The 19,417-nt window shown below is 45.2% G+C and overlaps 1 protein-coding gene across 4 annotated transcripts in view; it reads right to left on the bottom strand.

Annotated features, from left to right (window-relative positions):
- Positions 1–19,417, bottom strand: part of LOC135984850 (sodium channel protein type 5 subunit alpha-like) — a 226,460-nt gene that overhangs the window by 201,065 nt on the left and 5,978 nt on the right. Inside the window, exon 1 of one of the 4 annotated variants that reach the window (XM_065627521.1) lies at positions 18,828–18,903. The exons of 2 other annotated variants lie outside the window; for them this stretch is intronic. The gene's annotated coding sequence lies outside the window, so the exon portion shown is untranslated. Of the gene's footprint in view, positions 1–10,499; positions 10,640–18,827; positions 18,904–19,417 lie in introns of those variants that run through there. One more of the 4 variants, XM_065627520.1, reaches the window with a different exon arrangement.

Genomic DNA, 19,417 nt, shown 5'->3' with positions numbered 1-19,417 from the left:
CTGCAGCCCTGAGCTGTAAGAAAAATATTCTATGACTTTTTAGTAATAGTCCTGATCGATCTATCCTCAAATTTCCAAAACTACACCAGATCCAAGGTGGGATAGATGGGCAAAGAGGAATACAGAAAGAGCTGCAGGCAGGATCAGGTTTGAATTTAGCATCCTCTAAAAACAACACCAGCGTTAACGTGCTGTGAGGTCCACAATACTGTCAGCGTCAGTTTCCATTCCCCAAACTTCACTGCTGGAAACGTACTTCAGTCATGTTTGCTCTCACTCTGAGTAGCAGCACTATGAGTTTTTGAGACTACTGAGATTTTGCCCTTGCTTTTATGCATATTGTTTCTTGGTGCCCTTCTTAACAGAAATAGGGCAGCATAATTTATTAGAAGTGATGGTATTTTCATCTGTGACCATCAGTAAGTCTGTGGCCTTCAGAACAAACACTATTATCAAGACATCCATTGAACTGGAAGCAGCATTAGAGAAGAGACAGCTAACTCAGCGTTAATCAAGGCTTTCTGTTCTTCCAGTATCTGAATATTGCCATCAGGCTTCCTGATAATACCAAATCTCTGACAAATCCAGGCGATCGCACACTGATTTATTAGGGTGGTCACATAGACAGGTGACTTGTGATACTGCACTGCAAGGATAATGTCGCAGATTGACGGTTAACATAATCATTTCTAGGGCCATGCACAGGGTCCGGTGTTCACATCAGATTTTGCATGTCAAGATTCAGGAAACTCTGAAAATAAACATGATCATCTAGTCACAAATTTGTCTCGCTCTACCAGCAACAGAAATTAGAGAAGGTACAGTATCCATTTGGAGAACAGCCCAGTCTCCAGAACAAGCCCTTTAGTGATCTAGTGAAAATCACCAGTATAACTAGCATGTTTGCTTCTCTGCCTGACCAAAAGATGCTACGCAGCTACAGTTCCAGCTAAAACTTTATCTTAACCAGCATCTAGAGGCTTTTAAATCTGGAGCTCAGACTGCAGATGTGTTGGTGAGCTGTAAGAACAGCATCTCCATCACTGCTCTGCACAAAGAAATTGCAAGCCTGGCTCTTTCCACCTTTCTTAATATTTATGCATCTGGTCTGGCAGCATCCATCATCGGGGTTGCCTTAGTAGGTGCCCCAGAGGGACGAAATAATAACAATTGCAAAATGAGACACAAGACAAATGGGGAATAAAGAGGGTGGAAGGGAGCTAGTATCAGGAGTCTTTTAAGAGTCAGGTTATATGAGGCTATATTTCTTGCAGCACAGGAAGAGAAAACACCACCACAAATTAGCAACAAAGGAAAACAATGAGTCTGAGCTGGTTTCAGTGGGGGTTTCGGGTCGGAGAAGCACTTGGCAGAACCTTATACAGAATACACATTGCCTGGGTAGAGGCATAAAGTACTTTGCAAGGCATTTTGCAGCCTCTAGGAATGGGCAGTGACCCCCACTCGTGAACAGCACAGCGCACACCCAACTCTCCCATAAACCAACCCAACAAAAGCTGGGGCAGAAGTTACCTATTCTCAACTGCCTCTGGAGAGCAAACTGCCAAAAGGCAGCAGCTCTGTGGTCCACAGGAGAAGAGGAAACATCAGACATCAGCTGGGAAACTGCTTCCTGACACTCAGCTATTTCCAGAGCTTTTTTCTGGCTGTGGTGGGAAATGGTGGGGTTTCCCCCCAGCTGCACACCTGATGCAGCCATAAAGGCAGCTTGGTCTCTCCTGGACAGCAAGGTAACAGGTAATGACCCTTCTGAGCACAGTGCTTCATTACTCACACCAGATTAAGTCCCTCCTCCCAGATTTCTCCAAGGTATTAGGAAAAGGTTCTCCACCCAGTGGGTGGTGGAGCACTGGAACAGGCTCCACAGGGAGGTGTCACAGCCCCAAGCCTGAGAATATTCCAGAAGCATTTGGACAATGCCCTCAGACACAGGGTGTGAATTTTGGGGTTGTCCTGTGCAGGGATAGGAGTTGGACTCTATGATCCTTGTGGGTCCCTTCAAACTCGGGACATTCTATGATTCCAAGAAGAAACTTGGCTCAATTTCTGCTGCATTGTCAGTGGCTTCAGATTAACAGAGACAAAGCTAATTACTAATCTGAAGACTAGGCATGGTACCAAGCATTCCTTCACAAAGTTAAGGGGGCGGAAGGGAAAGGCGGGGAGGGATTTTCAAGTGTGCACAAATTTTTTGAGCCTCTGAACAGAAGCCCAGCCCCAAAAATTCCTGTTGCTATTTTTCATTCTTTGACGGTAGCACCCAGAGGCCCCAAATAAATTTACTTTTGCAGCTGGATAAACACACTGTGGATTGAACGAAGGGCAGGAAGGCGTGAAGTTATTTGCCTCTTCCACCAGTGAAATGAAGGGACCCCAGTTCTCCCAGGCTTTGCCCAGCAGCCCATCCTCTGCCTCCCCATGCAAGAAGTGCAGCTGCATCATGAACTGTGGTGAGACACACTCGGAAGGTCTGAAAGCCCAAGAAAGCGCCAGATGAAACCTTTCCCTTCGCAGGTGTGAACTTCATCTGGTGTCTATCACTTTGAACAACCATGTAGTCCACCAGATCATCCAAATTCCTCCAAACGGAGTTCAAAGCACTGATTTTGAGCCATAAAACCTCCCTGAGGGTGCTCAGAAGCTACTAAACCCCCAGCACTACAGATGCAGGGGAACCAGGCAGTTTCTCCAGGCTCTCGTCTGGAGCTCATTCCCCATCCTGCTCTAGAAAGCTGCCTCCCGAGCCTCAGCAATGCTCAGAGCCCAGGCATGCTGCGAGGGCTGAGGCAATGGGGATGTCAGAGGAGCAGGGAGGGAGGGAGGAGCGCTGGAGCCCAGCTGGCTCGCTGGATTTGTGTGCGTGGGCGGCAGGTTCATGAGCAACTATTCCTTTTATTTCTGGATTTGTGTGTCTGCTTGAAAATTTGCACCAGCTCTGCTATATAAACAGGAACACGGGAGGTTGGGCTGGAAATGCCAAGATAACCCAGAACCCCAAATCTCAGCCTCGCACCTTTCCTTCACCCTTGAAAATCCATCTCCTAGAAGATGCCTTTATTTAGCCTGAAATTCAATTCCAAGTCTTAATGCCTTCACAGGCTTTAACTGGGTTTTTTGGGCTTTTTTTTTTTTCTTTCAACTGAGGCTGAATTTGATCCCAGCACCCTTCTCTATGCAGGGGCAGGAGCTGTACTCAGTGACCCTTATGGGTCTCTTCCAACTCAGGACCTTCTATAATTCTAAACCCAGCCCCTTTCTGACACTCCTCCTGGATCATGGGATCACGACTAACAGAGTTTGCTCTAAAACGTGCATGAGGATCAAAGGGTCATCAGCTTTGCTGTCCGTGCAAAGTAGCAGCCTCTGAACTAGAGACCATGCACAGCACCTCATGGGCTTCCTCACCTCCCAGAGTCTGTAAACCTTGATTTATAAACTGAACTGGCAGCTTCTAGACAGCAAAATGTTGCCAATTGTGAAAGGTGCCGCTCAAATATATATTTGGGGCTGAGATGGGCAGAGCCTCATAACCATACTCAACTAAAATATTTCCATGTTCACATTTAGACTGAGCAGAAGAAGCAAAGTCCTCATCAGATGCTCAAATATACAGAATGACCAACCTGTCTGCGTGTCTTACAGCCCCTCGACAAACAGTGACTAGTCTACGGGGCTTGTCTCCTGGCAGCTAAATTCTGTTTTAGGAAAAGGGGTTGTGGGTAACCTGGAGCCACTCCTCACACACACATGACAAATTTCAGTTGCTGAGACAGAGACGACGCTACATCAGTGGGATGATCACATTCAATATTGCAGGTGTAATGTAAATAAACAGAGGAAAGGACAGAGGCATTTCTGCATGTGCTACATCACTTGTTCGTAAATACTCAGAGCTTCCAGTATTAACTACTGCAGAGGCTGAAAAAAACCCCAGGATGTACAGAGAACATCACAGGAGTCTTTGCACTAGATTTTTTTTCCCTTTTTAGCCTAGTTTCCTGAGGAAACAGGCTTATCTGATCATGCTGTCTGTCTTTTAATCCCCTCTAATAACTTTGAATCCATTGGCCAATTTCAACCACACTTGAGAGGGAAGTAGGCATTTCAGATACACTAAACACCCAGTCATCCTATAGAAAAGAAGAGCTAAGTAAAATAAACCAGTGGTAGTTAGTGCCCCCACTACGGTGTAGCTCTAACCCCTTATCTGTTCTGAGAGATGGCAGTCAGCATGTCCATCACTTTAGGGATGCAAACGAATCCTCAATAAGCCACTACACACAGTGCCACTTACTCCCAAATGTGGTCAGGAAGATACTATGGGCTTAGAATCATAGAATCATTTTGGTTGGAAGAGACCCTCAAGATCATCTAGTCCAACCATAATCTAACTCTGGCACTAAACCATGTCCCTAAGAACCTCAAAGGCAAGTTAAAGACAAAAGAGTCAGGTCCATAGGAAATAATGCTGAACAAGTTTTGCTGCTCACAAAGCAACAGGAACTTTATTTTTCCTGTTTTAGAATAATAGCCTTAGAGAAGCAGAATCAGTGTGCTTGTGCAGGGATTAATATGATGGCGTCCTCTCTTATCCTCTTCCACCTTGAAACAGTAAAATCTAAAACTTAGCTCCTGAAGAAAGAGGAGGAAACCAACAGTGATAACATGAATCAATCCCTTAAAGCAGCACCATGCAGAATAGTGAGACCATGACAGCCGTCCAGCCTCCTTGGCTGCACTCGGTCCTTATTTTGGTTCAGGGGTAATAACTTGATGCAAAGCCTCTGACCAGGGCAGCAAAGTGGCAGGGCAAGAGTCCCACAGGAGCCTGATTGTTGGGCTGAAATCCTACTCTCCCGAGAGCAGCATATGGTACATGAGATCCGCAAAAGCAGCCTCTGAATTTACACATACTTTTAGCTTTATTTCCCTGACTACATGCACCACGTTGTAGATCCGCACCTACAAACAGGATCCTGGTATCTTAACAAGAGATCTTGTGCATGCATGCACGATGTGCTGGAAGCCAGTTTTAATCCAGGAGCAGAAATATGCTCCCAAACTCGTGTGCCCGTGCAAACAGATGCGAACAAGTACAGGACTAACGGGACTTTTTCCTACATAGTAAGTTCAATGTGTTTCAAAGCTTCCACAAAAAAAAAAAAAAAAAAAAAATCTAGCTCATCTGCTGTATATCATGAGAAATGGCTGATGGTCCCAGTACCCTGGCAGACTGCCTGGCTACCAGCTGTGGTCTGCTTTCTAACCCTGCTAAAACCAGAGGTCTGCCAGTGGACACAGTGCCACAAAAAGTGCAGAAGACAAAGCCTGCCTTCGGATCTGCCTGCAAAACCGCTACCATGGTCAACGAGATGCACACAAAGCTGTGGGCAACACTTTAGGCAGTTGGACTCACTTCACTATGGCTAGCAGTGACCGAGCATCCTGGAAGTCAGTAGGAAAACTCAAGCCTGGGTTCTGCCTGGAGGGCAAGTTCAAAGGACTCCGGACTGGCCTGCAGCCAGACAGAAAGGAGTGTTTAACTGGGTGCCTGTAAGAGGCATTTCAGACATTCCCATAAAAATGCCATTTCCATGTAAGTCCTACACAGGCAGGCTTGCTCTGCTCCTCTCCCAGTCAAGGAATGCAGCAATTATGCCCACAATGGGAGGTCATCTTCCCACTCAACAGCCAAGCTGCTTTCCCATCGGTCAAGCTCTGGTTCTAGAAGCAGCTCTCACCTCAAAATCAGCGCCTGACAGGTAATCCAGAGCTGCTGGATGTGAAAATTGAAAGGACAAGGTACAATTGAGGTGCCTGGGAGGCCAAATTGGACTTGGTGGAATTAAGATTTTTGTGGGTTGGTTAGTGGAGGCCTAAAAGATCAATCACCGTGGACACTAGTACCTTGTGCTCTGCCCCTCTCCTTACCTTGTAAGCACTTTCCCCGGCAGCCTGTAAACACACTTCTGATATATTAACCCACAGTTATTAACAACCCTGTGATTTTCAAGGCCACATCTGCTGTACCCATCTCTAGGGTTCAGGATTTACTGTCTGCATGTCCTTCAAGTCTTGTCTTGAAGGCAACCTCAAAGCTGCCATCAGAAAGCAAAGTAGTATGATCTTTTTTCCCCAGAGGATAGTTCATCTAATTGCTCTTTCCTCATTACTCCCATCTCTGTATTCCTTTATCTTGTGAACAGCTTTGTTCAGGTCAAGACACTGAGAAAATTCTGGGTTACAAAGTTGTATACACCTTGGTTATAGTTCCACCATGAAAGCCAATGACACGCTATTTTAAAATCCTTTTCCAGAAGGTGCAGCTCACTTGTCTACCTGTTCATCCAGTTCCTGGAACAGACAGGAACCTTGATGAAAGCCAGGTGATTTTACCTCAAATACAATAAATTAGAGTGATGTCCAGCAGAGAACTACCTTCAAGTGCTTTCAACAAGAGTAATGTGGGCTTTCTTCTTCCGCACCTTATCATTTCTGGCATATGTCCTTTGGGTCATTTGCAACATGGGCTATTATTTCTGTCTGTGCTGTAGAGGAGCACCTTTCTTTTGTTTCAGAAGACTGTACATAACCTTTATAAAATGAAGTTCTCACCGAGTTCATTCACGCCTCTGCAATGTCAAGGTTGTACTATCACAACACACTCAACTTGGGGCCACGTTTAAGACTGTTTTGTCAAGAACCTAGCAAACTGCAATGCGAGGCTGGCTGCCTTCCGAACAAACCAGACCACCTGAATACATTACACATGGGATATGTCCATGCCTGACTGCTAATTCACTCCCATGTGTCATTCAGTGTGAAAGTCCTTAGCAACAAGCTCAAAGAAAGATTTAAGCCCCAGCTGTACTGCTGCTCTGATGCAACTCTGACGGAGCCAAGCTGTGTCTGTAGGACAGATCCTACCTCTGGAATTCAGTCATATTGGGAAAAACATCTCACCTCCATCCTGCTTGAGTTCAGAGTAAGAAAAATAATGTCCCACTATTCATTTACAGCTGAATGTGGGTTTCTCCTTAATCTCCGAGCTGCTGTTTGGGATCTGAAGACAGCTCCTGCTATGCCCTGCATAGTCCTAGAATAAAGATTGATCCTATCTTAACTACAGCAGAGTGAACCTCAGCTGTAGGGCAATAGATGTCTTTTAAGTACTCCCAGCAAAAGAGCAGATAATACTACCACTTGAGGCTTGACTTAGCACTTGGGCTTGATCAACACTCAGTTCAGAGGAGGTGGGAAACAAAGTGTGACCCCGATTCATGTCTCCACCATTTCCCCTGCTTGCTAAACAACAGTATATCTGCACAGCTGGTAACTGGTGCCCAGCTTATGTGCCAACAGGAGCTGCAGCTCGCTATGCTCACTGGTTTATTGCTAATGCAACAAATAGCCTTGGGTGCGCAGTATTTGTTGTGACAAGCTGGAAGAAGTCCATGCATCAGATGATGAAGTTGTTCTTGGTACTAGCAGGTACCATTGTCTTTTCTGCTGAACTAGCAGCACATGTTCTTTTCATTTTTCTCTTAAATTTTTCCCCTTTCTGACTACTTTTTAAATATTTTACAGAAGTTGTATGTTCATGGCTAAGCAACCCAACACGTTCTCAGCAGTTTTGTTGAGTCTGCATTTTCAGAGTCTATACAGGGTTAGAATCAGGGTTAGAGCTACTCATGCTACACTTTGAAAGTTCGGTTATTCCTACAGCATGATCTCAACATGCATGGCAAATTCCACACAGAAAAAAAACCAAGCAGGCTCCTAGTAGAGGCCCATTTTGAGGACTGAAGAGCAGCATAGACCTTGGCTGAAAAACTCAGCACCCCCGAAGACAAGAGGGTTTTTTGCGTTTGATCACCCAAACAACACATTTTAGCCCTCCTACTTCAGCAAAGCGAAAAGTAAGAGCACAGATAGTCTAGATTCATATGGCACAAGTGCAGAGACAGAAGCACCTCTCCAGGCAATCATAGAATCAGAGCATAGTTTGCTACTTTAGTAACAAAGAAAAGCTCTTTAGATTTTCAAAATACAGACAAAATCCATATGGGCTACTTTGCCATAAAAGCCACCATTTACCAAAAGAAGGTTTTCTCAATCTGTATTTAAGCATTTCAGAAAGAAACTGGCCTCACAATCAAGATGTTATTGCCTGAATCAGCATTTTAAGCATGAACAAGGGAAAAAAAAATGTAGGAAAGTATTCCAACAGCAAAATGCTATTAACTGTCAAGAAATCATGAAAAGCACAATAAACCTCATGTTCACTTTTGCAATTTGAAGGTAAAGAATGAAAAAAAAAAAAAATAAAAGCCAACGACACCAAAACAGACAAAATATAATTTATCTTCCTAAATATACCACTGTGGTAAATGCTTAAAGGGCTACAGATAACATCAAGACCTGTTATTTTGCCATGGGAACAATCATAAGACAGAGGGTAGTCCCAGTGATGGGTCAGAAGAAATGGGAATCTTTCCCTCACCAGCACTCTCTGCATGTTCCTCCACCTTCCTCTGCCTCATCCTTCCTCTCACAGCTGTAGGCTCAAACTTCTGGAGGAAGAAGATGGGATGAAGTAGAGCAGCTATGGCTGCAGGACTGTGAGCTCAGCAGCCTGGGGAAAGGTGAGTCCGAGAAACCTTATTGCAGCCTTTCGGTACTTAAAAGGGGCCAATAACAAAGATGGGGACAGACTTTTCAGCAGGGCCTGTTGTGATAGGACAAGGGGTGATGGTTTTAAACTAAAGCAGGGGAGATTCAGGCCAGACATGAGGAAGAAATTTTTTACACTGAGGGTGGTGAGACCCTGGCCCAGGTTGCCCAGAGAGGTGGTGGATGCTCCATCCCTGGAGACATCCCAGGCCAGGCTGGACGGGGCTCTGAGCAACCTGAGCTGGTGCAGATGTCCCTGCTCACGGCAGGGGGGGCACTGGATGGGCTTTGAAGGTCCCTCCCAACCCAAACTATTTTGCCATTCTATGATCCTTTCTCCATTTCTAATTCGGATGCTGTTGAGTTTCCCATTAGCAGCAGTGGGGGATGACTCACTGCTCACCAGATCCCCTGCACACCCGGCTCTGCACACACATGCAGAGTCCTCAACGGAGCAAAAAGAAACCCATGTCTTCACGCGGTGATGGAAACCACAGAGGCGTCCATTCCTCCACCCCTCCCTGGCATCCCCCAGTACTCCAGACCGCAGCATAAGGTAGGGCGGGCTGCTGGCCTAATTCCCCAATCCTCCCAGTCCACAGCGGTGCAATAAACCAGCTTTCCCAGCGCAGGGGATGGTGTCATGCAGAGCACACCTAGGTCACGCAGTGCAGAGCCCTGTTAGAACTCCCTGGACCAGCTCCAAATGAGTAAAAGCATCCATAGCACATAATACAGCAGCACACAAAGAGTAGGTCAGGTCCTAGAAGCAATAAAACCACATTAGCAGCCTGTAAAACTATGCTAAGTAGCCTCTGTGGTTGTGCCCTGAAAAAAAATACCCTCCTCTGGTAGCTCTTTATGCAACCACTTACATGAGCGCCTGTGATTTTTTAGGTGCACAGCAAAAGCTCTTGGGGCATGGACTGTCCCTTGGGCACGGTGGGATGGTGAGGGATGGTGTGGACTCCTGACAGCTCACGCAATCAGCCACAGAGAGATGCTGCTGTGCTTGCAGCAGAGCTTCCTTGCACTTGGTAGGTGCCTACCTGCAAGGTGCACGGGGCAAGAGGCTTTGGGGCACTGGAAGGAGCGGTGAGGGCACTCCTTTGACCAAGAGTACAGAAAACCCACTGCTTCTGAAGAAGACGACATTTGAATCCAAAAATAAGGTTTAGAAATTCTTAAAACTAAAAATACTCTACTTCACCAGTGAAGCGCAGCTTTCCCACAAAGTCAATGTCATCATTCTTATTAATATTTATTATTAATATTCATTATTGCTCTCAGGGCACATATGAAAGGTACTTGGTCCCTGCCACAAGGTGCCTCAATTCTTTACACATAACCCATGTTTCTTCCAAGAGACACCATCCTACAGCTGATACTAGGATGAAAGAAAACCCAGCAGAGATTGCACTTTTGTTACATATTTTTCCAGCAAATCACTGATGAAAGTTTGCATTCCAAGTACAGCTACGCTGTAGGCTTATGAAAAAAAATCTTATAATTTGAAAGTCATTTTCCTCCCCTGCATCTAGGACAATCAGCAGCATGAAACAGAAAATAATAATAAATAAATATGCATCAGCCCAGAGTTCATGTGCAGTCAAAGCCAGGAGGCCTTGCACCTCTCGCTAAAGGATCCCGGTATTGGTGGGCTTGAAAGACTTGAGTTCTGATACTTTCAGTAAATGGAAGAAAACCTCACATGGCTTGTAGGGGTTCAACTGTGATTTGGGAAGTTATTGCTCCTCCTCATAACCCTTGGCATTCGGCTCATTGGCCCAGTGCTTGTAGCTCACCTCCCAGCTTGGGCTTTCCCACCAAGCAGAGGATTTCTCCTGAAGTCCTGGGTATTTCAGCCCAGCAAGAGCATGCTGAGGTCACTGACTATCCCAAGGATGCTTTTTGTTGCCATGTCCAGCTTAAGATTGAGAGAGGAGCAATTTACTGCTTGCCTGTAGAAAAAAAAAAACCAAACAGTGGCTGTGGGCTGATGACTCTGGTTTTGACCCTGGTATCATTTTCCCAAGTCCCAGTTATGTGTGGGCCGTTAGCGGAAACACAGAAGATGGTGGCATGATATTGCAAGCACATTTTATGGGGGGGGAAAAAGAGCATATTTGCAGTTACCATCACGTGATAGGATGTGGGAGCACGGACCAGCCTGCTCTGTACTAACAGCTGGGGGCTTGTAGCCCTCCTTACTCTGTCCTTTATTAAAAGGAATGCATCAAGGTTTGGTGATGCAAAGCAGATCTGTTTTGCTGAGGCTTTCTGCAGAGGAAGGATTTCACCTTTAATGAGATGTTGGGGACTTTTCCCTTTTCTAGTTCTCTCTCCAAATACCAGATGCATCATCCTTCAAACCCCTTGTTGACCACGTAGTACAGAAACTATACAGTCACTCACAGTCACTCTCCCTGAGCACTGAAAGGCTCAAAAAAGTTTCTACCTCCTATCCCATGTCAAGCAAAATGTCTTGCACATTGCAAGAAAATGCTGCACATGCTCCATAATGCAAAATGCTCAAAGAAAAAAAAAAGTCAAGAATAAGACATGTAACTCTATTGCCTGTGATAGAGTACAAAGATAGAGTGAGAAGAGTTTATACAGAGACATTTCTGGCCTTTTTAAGCACAAGAAGGAACTTTTCAAATACATAAGGAACAAAATGTATCCTGTAAGTACTGTCAGGCGCAACTGCACAGAAAGAGCAGAAGTGTTCAATACATATTTCTGTTCTGTACTTGGGAAAAATCCATGCGATAGAGCAATCATATGCTGAGAATGACATTCTTTCCGATTTGAGAGCGATAACGAACTACAATATACACCAGCCTCTTTAGCTAGGCTTTTTAAATCAAGAAGTCAGGATAATTGCACCCTAGAGTTACTACAGACTTGGCCAAGATGTACTCTGAATATCAATGTTGCTTTCCTACGTATTGGGACACTGTTGTAAAGCACCAGAAGAAAACCGTGGCTGTGGCAGTATTTTATATGGATAAACAGGAAGATCTGAGTGACTGTCTGCCTCTCTGCTTTCTGGGCAAAAAAGCAGAATAGCTGATGAAGGCTTTGGTTAATCAGGGCTCAAAGGACAGTAGTATAATTTGGTGGGAACATTACCCCTGTAAGAGCATTTCAGGTTTGATGTCCACAACGCAAGGGTTACGATGATAAATTAGAAAGGTTTAGGGAAGTATCACTAAGGACAATTACAGGCTGGAAAACAAGCTTATAGTAAATGCTGCAAAGAGCTCAATCATACCAAAGAGAAAGTAAAGGGATGAATTAATCACTGTACCAGCACCCTTGGACAAACACAACAATACTGCTACTTCACATATTACACAGTGCTTTGCAGTCTGTCAGACTAAGAAAAAAATGCAAGGACTAGGAACTGGAACAAAAGAAATATAAATTAGGTACAATGTGCACACTTTTAAGGAAATTATTTAATCATGGTTTACCAAAGATGGCAGATTTACCAAAGACTGAAGGATGGAAAATCCATCCCCCTCAATTCCTCTTTTCTAGACAGAATATGCTGTAGATCGAACAATAGTAATTATGAGGAGCCCTCTAACATTCTGGAGACAGAGTAGGTGATCACAGTTTTACTTTACAGTTTTATCACCTCTAAATTATGGGGTTGAGCCTCAATTTTATAGCTTAAAAAAATATATCCATATATATAGATATTTTTTTTCATGCCACTACCAAATGAACAGAAAGGCACAAGTCAATATCCCACACTTGGGCTTCAAAACACCATACAACACAGGGTGCATATAGCTCTGTTACAAAACGTGATGGGAGGGGCGACAAAGCTATCCAGTTAAAAATAAACAGATGCAACGGTGAAAAACAAACATTACTGCAAATCTAGAGAGGCTCAGGGTCCCTTGCCAGCAGAAAGACGGCTCAAATCTCCGTTTCTGCTCCAGCGCCTGGTGCAGCCCGGCTGCTGTTGGGGCTGCGTTAGAGACAGGCGCTCGTCGCCCCACGACATTGCCTCCTTGGCACCCAGCCTGCCAGGGAGTGGGAGATAGTCAGCCTAAAAATAGGTTGTCCTCTGGTTTGGCTCTCCCTCCATCCCCCCGTGAAGGCACGGTGTTGGCGGTCCAGGAAAAAAAAAAAAAAAAAAAAAATCCAGAAAAGCAGCAGCCTCGGCAGATGAAGCCGGGTGGTATTTTTGGAGATGGAGGAGTGGGACAAGGCGCTGTGGGGGTGACACCGAGCATCACGCAGGGGGTCCCTGCCTGACCTCCTGCTTCTGGGACGGAGTGATTTCCACCACCTTTATCAGGGGAACTGCAGTCCTGAGCCCCCAGCCCCGATGGAGGTCTGGGGACAGAGCGGAGCCACAAAGCCTGTCCCTGTCCCCCGGGATGCTGTCCCCAGCTGACCCACAGCCAAAGCAAAGCAGCTGAGCTTGGCTCTTGTGGCAGCTCCCCCCTTGCTCCCCACGCAGGAACTCTCTCCAGCCATCCCGTTATCCTGCGGAGGCCTTTGCTTCAATGGTCTGTGCAATTTCTGGTTCAAGGAACCAACATTTTCAAGCAGCAAAGCCTCACAGGACAGTTTTTAATAGGAATTTCATTGACATTGAAGATCCTCGTAGGACTTTGATGAACACTTGAACTTTTGTCTGACATTTAAGTGTCTAAAACTCTGTATGAAGCCCAAATTAAGAGATCTTATACTCTGCTATTGATGCTTTCTCTCATATGCAGCTCTACAAAGCTCCTGAACATCAGTAACATTTCGGAAAGCATTGGTTCTGCTTTTAACTGGATACAACAAGTCAAAAAATCAATTAGAGATTGATCTCAATTCTGCTTTTTAAAATTTATTTTTAGCGTACAGTTCAGTAACAAAAGTGAAGGACTGCAATCAATGAAGCTAACTTGCTTTTTAGCGAAGCTGTTGCCTAGATTATAAAGACATTTCACAAAGTTTCCCAAGATCATAAAAGCAACTGTGTAAACAGTGTCACTTATTGAACCCTGCAGAGTGCTCTAACAGCAAGACTGATGGGTAAGCTGATACACTGTGTAGTTGCTATATGCAATAATTTCCCATGCTAATCACAGTTTTCACATTCTTTAACATTATAGGAACTTCCTGAAAGAAAACATATACCAAGGAACCATTCAAACACATGCCAAGCTGGCCATGACCGAAAATTTAGCTTTCAAACTGGCACTGGGAAGAACATATCCAACATATTTTACATATACAGACCTAAATATGCAAGGTGCTGGTTTTTGAGTTCTGCTTTGGTCCTGCAAACCACTGTGAGTATTCCACCGCCACAATTTAAAATGGTCATGAAGTGACGGTGTCCTGCATTCCAGGTAAGATCCTGGTCCACTGAAGTGAGAGAAAAAACTGCCCTTCCAAGAGCATTCATCCATGTGTCACTGCTCAGCTCGTTTCCTGGCTGAGCAGAAATTTGGGTTAGTATCAGGGAGGGATAACTTGACAGACTCACTGAATTTAAGGCACTGTTACTCCTTGGCCACCCCCAGGGACCATCTCACTATAAACACAGTAGAGCTGCCACAATCCCCACTTTGGAAAATGAATCTATCAACCATGGGGCTGATGGGGCTGGTTGCTGGTGGCTGTACAGCTGTGCAGTGCCCATCAGTGGCATTCACTGCTTTACAAAGCTGCCATCTGCCCGAGATAAAAAGGCTGAAAATGAAAGGACCCAAGGGGTGTGCATGTGTGCATGGGATGAGGAACCTTCCTGTAAGGGCACATACACACACAAGGTAATGCCCTGTGCATTTTTGGGCATGAAGCCTGCTGTAGCTGATGAGAACAATGTTGATGATCATAGAATCATAGAATCATTCCGGTTGGAAGAGACCCTCAAGATCATAGAGTCCAACTATAACCTAACCTAACTCTAGTACTAAACCACGTCTGTAAGAACCTCATCTATGCGCCTTTTAAACCCCTCCAGGGATGGTGACTCCAAAGCATGGAAATTTTCCCTTCAAAGTATGTTTTAGAACACCTTCCTCCTGGTCCTGGCAGACAAGCAGCCCTCCAAAATCACCTCTCTAACTCACATAAAGCATCTCAGCTAGGCCACCCACTGCAAACCAAATCATGGTCACCTGCCCTTAACACACACCATTTTCAGCACCGGGTGTGCACAGGTCTGTGTTTTCCCTGTTTCCTTGTGACCTTTAAAACTCCAAAGTATTGATGCATGAAATTCCCTCCTGCTCCTTTCCTCCTAGAGGCTTGGCCAGCAAGGAGCCTGCAGAGAACTGGCCAGAGCTCATTACATGCTTCTGCGCTGGATCTGCCTGTGACAACCTCGTGATGGTTCCCAGCCTCATGCCGCCGTGATTTATTGTTTGGGGTCAGAAGATCCTGTTTCTATTTATCAAGAAAAAAAAAAAAAAAGGCAGCCAGGACACACGCATGTCACTCCTCTAGCAGGATGCTAGAAGAAAATATGCCAATTATTAGCTCAGAAAGCACACCTGCCCATAAACACCCTACACAATATATAGAGAAGAAAAAAAAAAATGTTGAGCTGCAACTGACTGCAGAGAGTGGGTTTGTTTGATCAGGGAAGGCAAAAGCTGTTGCAGAGCGGGGTGAGGAGGAGGAGCCCGAAGGTGGCTCTTGGCCACCTCCACGCTCCTTTGATCCCGGGGCCATGCTGGCCACGGGCCAGTCCCCGCTGTGGGCTGTGTTAATCTGCGCTGGCCACGGGTGCCTCCCGGGAGGCTCGGTGGCAGCTGGGGATTACTGGGGTCAGGGACACCCTCCATTTTCCCTTCCTCGTATCATTCGCAGCGATGGTCAGGGCAAGGGCTGGGGGAGAAATAGTCGCGGACTCGTTGCAGGGGGTTACACATGTAGTGGGGATCCCCCGCGCATCCCCTGCTGCCTCCCAGCTTCTTGCAATAGCTGGGCACACGTGTCCCATCTGACACCAAAGATATGCCAGTTCCCAGCAAAATGGGGAGTATGCGACTGGTGGAGCTGGAAATGGCATTTTCAATATCCCTGCTTAATTCCCAATTTGTTTTTCTCTATATGTGCATACATAAATAAAATATATTTCAAAATGTATATATGGTAATCAATCCATATCTGATGCACATAATTGGGCAGCAGTGCCAACACAGTCAAACATCCCCCACATGCACAGGGAGTCAGCTGTAACAGTGTGTGGGGCAGGATTAGAGCGAGAGGACCACGGTCCTCTGGGACATCATCTTTGTCCCTCTTTCACCTCCTCCAGCCTTTCGACAGGACCACAGGCTCTCTCATGTCTGGGGACACCTGTGGTCCGTGACTCCCGACACCTGCTCCTCAGCAGACGGAACATCAGACCTGTCCACAGCCTCTTGAAGCCAACAGGGATCTTTGGTGGGTCTAGATCAGGCACTAAATCCATACGATGGAGTCTTTTCAGATGTGGTTTCAAAAGGGGGTGAAATCCCAGGGCTTTGTTTCCAAGTTCACTTTAAAACTACACAATTATAGCCTCCACCTGGCATTACCTGATGCCACGAGCCTGGCTGATGTAGGTTAAGCACTCACTGGCCTAACAATGGGATACTAAACATAAAATGCAATACAGTACAGTATAACACAATAAAAACTGTGTGAACAACCCACATTACTTAAGTAATCTGCTTCCCTATGGATCTCATTGCTGTTTAGTATGTGACTGAGTCACCCTACAGCCACTTTCTTATGTATGACACTCCTTTGAGTCTCTCTACTCTCTATCCAGCAACATCATTTGGCAACACTTGCAAAACCCAAGTATCTTTTAGCCCTGAACCTCTGTGTCAAATTGTCCAGTGAGTTCAAAAGCTACAGGGTAAGACAGATGAGTAATGAGAACAATGATAAAAACAGCCTTTGGGAAATCGAGCAACAAAATATTATTTTCTATGGCTGGTCTAATGAATAACTAAATACATAGAAAATTAAAATTTCCTGTGCAACAAAGTAATTATGCTATTCCCTACTTACATTTAACCAATCCAAACACTAAAGGGACACAAAAGACATTACATCCAGCATAATAGTTAATCAAAAAACACCTAAAAGGCAACTTTAGAAAATTCCAGGGAGGAAATGATGTTGCAAAGTGTAATGCCAGATCCAAAGAAGTCAAAAAGGTCTTTACCACTGGCTTCTGGATCAGGCCCTTAAAATAGTTCTGGAAATGTTCCAGAAAACTTATTTCAGTTACATTTAAGCTCTGTGCTTTGCAGCTATTCAGTAATTTTCACTGTTAAAACTGTCCAGGGGACTCTTATGCTCACAAACAAACCCTCCACCTCCCTTATGTTGCTTTTATGTTGACGCTGCATCACTGACTTCAATAAACAGTCTCCTGATTCACCCCGTTATGAGACAGTGAGCAGAATTAGGCACCAGAGATGGGTCTAAAAGCCTTGGTTTCAGGTTCTGAACATCGCTTTAGCTAATTAATAAAAGAAAACCACAGCCCAGAATCTTTCAATGTTTTCAGACCATAACCTCATATCCAGTCACTTGCTCTGTTCCCAGGAGTCTAGAAACGCCACGACTTTTTTTTTTTTAATTATTGTTGTTGTTAATGCTATTATTTTGGGGATCTTTCTTGCCATTTTCCATATTTCTTTAGAAAAGGCAACATGTGACTTAGTGCAGTGTTTCTAGGTACTTTTTGGCCTGCCCTGAGAAGCAGCTGAAGAGCAAAGAGCTTCACTGGGTCCTGACTATTCAGCTCACAACACACAGAGCAAGACCTGCCAGCCCAGCACCGCTCAGGTTTCACGAAACGAGGAAAACCTGGAGGAATCTTCTAACAAAAAGAACAGTTTTTCACAAATCGAGGAGCCGTGCTGCATTTCACGGCTACGTGAGAAAGCAGGTTCTCCAAGCCGTCCTGGGCAGCCAGGACAACTGGACACCTTGCAGATGCTTGCGCAGATACCGTGTGGTCACGGCAAAACTTTTGGGGATCATCAAGTTTAGGCAACTTCACAGAAAAACAAAGTCAATGTAACTCAAGCCAAATTTCCACGCGAATTTTCCAGAGCGAAGAAACCCAAGAACTGCAGGACTTTCCTAGGAAAGTTTCTACCCCAATTTCGTCATCCTGTGAAGAATTCAGAGCCTCGATTCAAAACTGCCCAAACCCAGCAGGAAGAGAAGCACAATGGAACTATGGGACATTTGTTCTAGAACAAAGTACTAAAGTACTTCTTTAGCTAAAGTACTACTAGAAGTATCAAGAAAGGATGGGACAAGGGGGGAAAAGCACAGAGAGGATTTATTCTGCCTTTTTCTTCCCGTATTCATATGATGATTCTTTTTTTTTTCTTTCAGCTGTGACGTATGGTTTCATAACAACTATTTACTTTTCTCTATCTAACAGCTGTCTGCTGAGAAAGAAAGAAAAATAAACTAAACATCTTAAAAATGAGAGAAACTATTCATACGCAATATATAATTGCATGCTATATTTAAATCCTTGTACATTATCTTTCAAATTATATTTAGTTTCAACAGGAGGGGAAAAAAATCCCCCTTAGTTTCTAAAATTAGCAATAGAATGTGTATATTGTTTTCAAATACAACCCCTCTTCCTCAGAAACTTTTGCCAGGGAATAATTAATGGAGACAGGAAATCTGACTACATCAGATGTATTTTGACATTGGCCCACTAGCTGTCACCTACAGCAAAAAAAAAATTTAAAAAAATATATACAGCAACAGGGAAGTCCTCAGAGAAAGGACTGCGTAAATCTGGATTAGCTCCACGAAAGACAAACAAATCGATCTGGATTTATGTCAGCGGAGCTGAGAACAGGATCCATCCCTCTGTTTGATGGATGCAGGGGAGAAAAGAGCTACGAGGACTTCGGCAAACAGGGGGAAGTTTTTCTGTGCACTGCAACTCCAGAGCGGTTATTTCCCGAGCGGCACACAGCACACGCCGGCAGCAGCCCCTGCGCTGACATGAATGAGAATTACACGCACGCATCGAAGGAGATTAGACCTCTCGACGTGCAACACTGTTGAAAAGAGATAAAGGGGTAAAAAAAAAAAAAGTAAAAAAAAAAAATTCTTAAGATACTTGCAGTGCTTTCCAGACCCTCTTGCTGCAGACACCGCTGGCGATGTCTCTGGCCCCTCCAGCAGCACGGGAGCCGCACGTAGCTCGACGTCGGAGGCTGGAAATCGGGTTGGGGAGGCAAAGGAGACGACGTGCTCAGCCCCGGGGAGGGAGAGAGGGCGGCTGCGTCACGCTGTGGCGCTGGCTGTACTAATATGGGGCCAGAAATCCTCGTCCGGAAGGAAAGGACAATCCCTGTAACACGAGAGCACGAAGCCGGGAGCAGACGCACAACCTCGGGGGGCTTTGGAGGGATTAGGACATCCCCAGGGCAAGAGGATGGGACCGTCGGCTGCATTCGACATGGCAGGGAGAGGAAGGGGCTTCGGTGCAAGGGGGTTCCTTCCCCACAGCACCCAGCTCCATTAAAAGTGGCATAATTACCCTGTTACAATCAGGCAGGTATTTCAAAGAGGCTTTAGCGTGACTTTATAATTGTGCATTATGTAACAGCTACTAACGTGTCAGGCCTCGGACACCGCTAAATGCCTGTCTACAGGTCAGGCTGTAATAATGCTTCAATGATGCGTTTCAGAGCCGTTGAGTCTGGGCTGA

Source organism: Caloenas nicobarica, chromosome 2, assembly GCF_036013445.1.
Source record: "Caloenas nicobarica isolate bCalNic1 chromosome 2, bCalNic1.hap1, whole genome shotgun sequence".
Taxonomy (NCBI): domain Eukaryota; kingdom Metazoa; phylum Chordata; class Aves; order Columbiformes; family Columbidae; genus Caloenas; species Caloenas nicobarica.
Note: the sequence above shows the minus strand (reverse complement) of the source record. Positions and strands in the feature narration are given on the sequence as shown.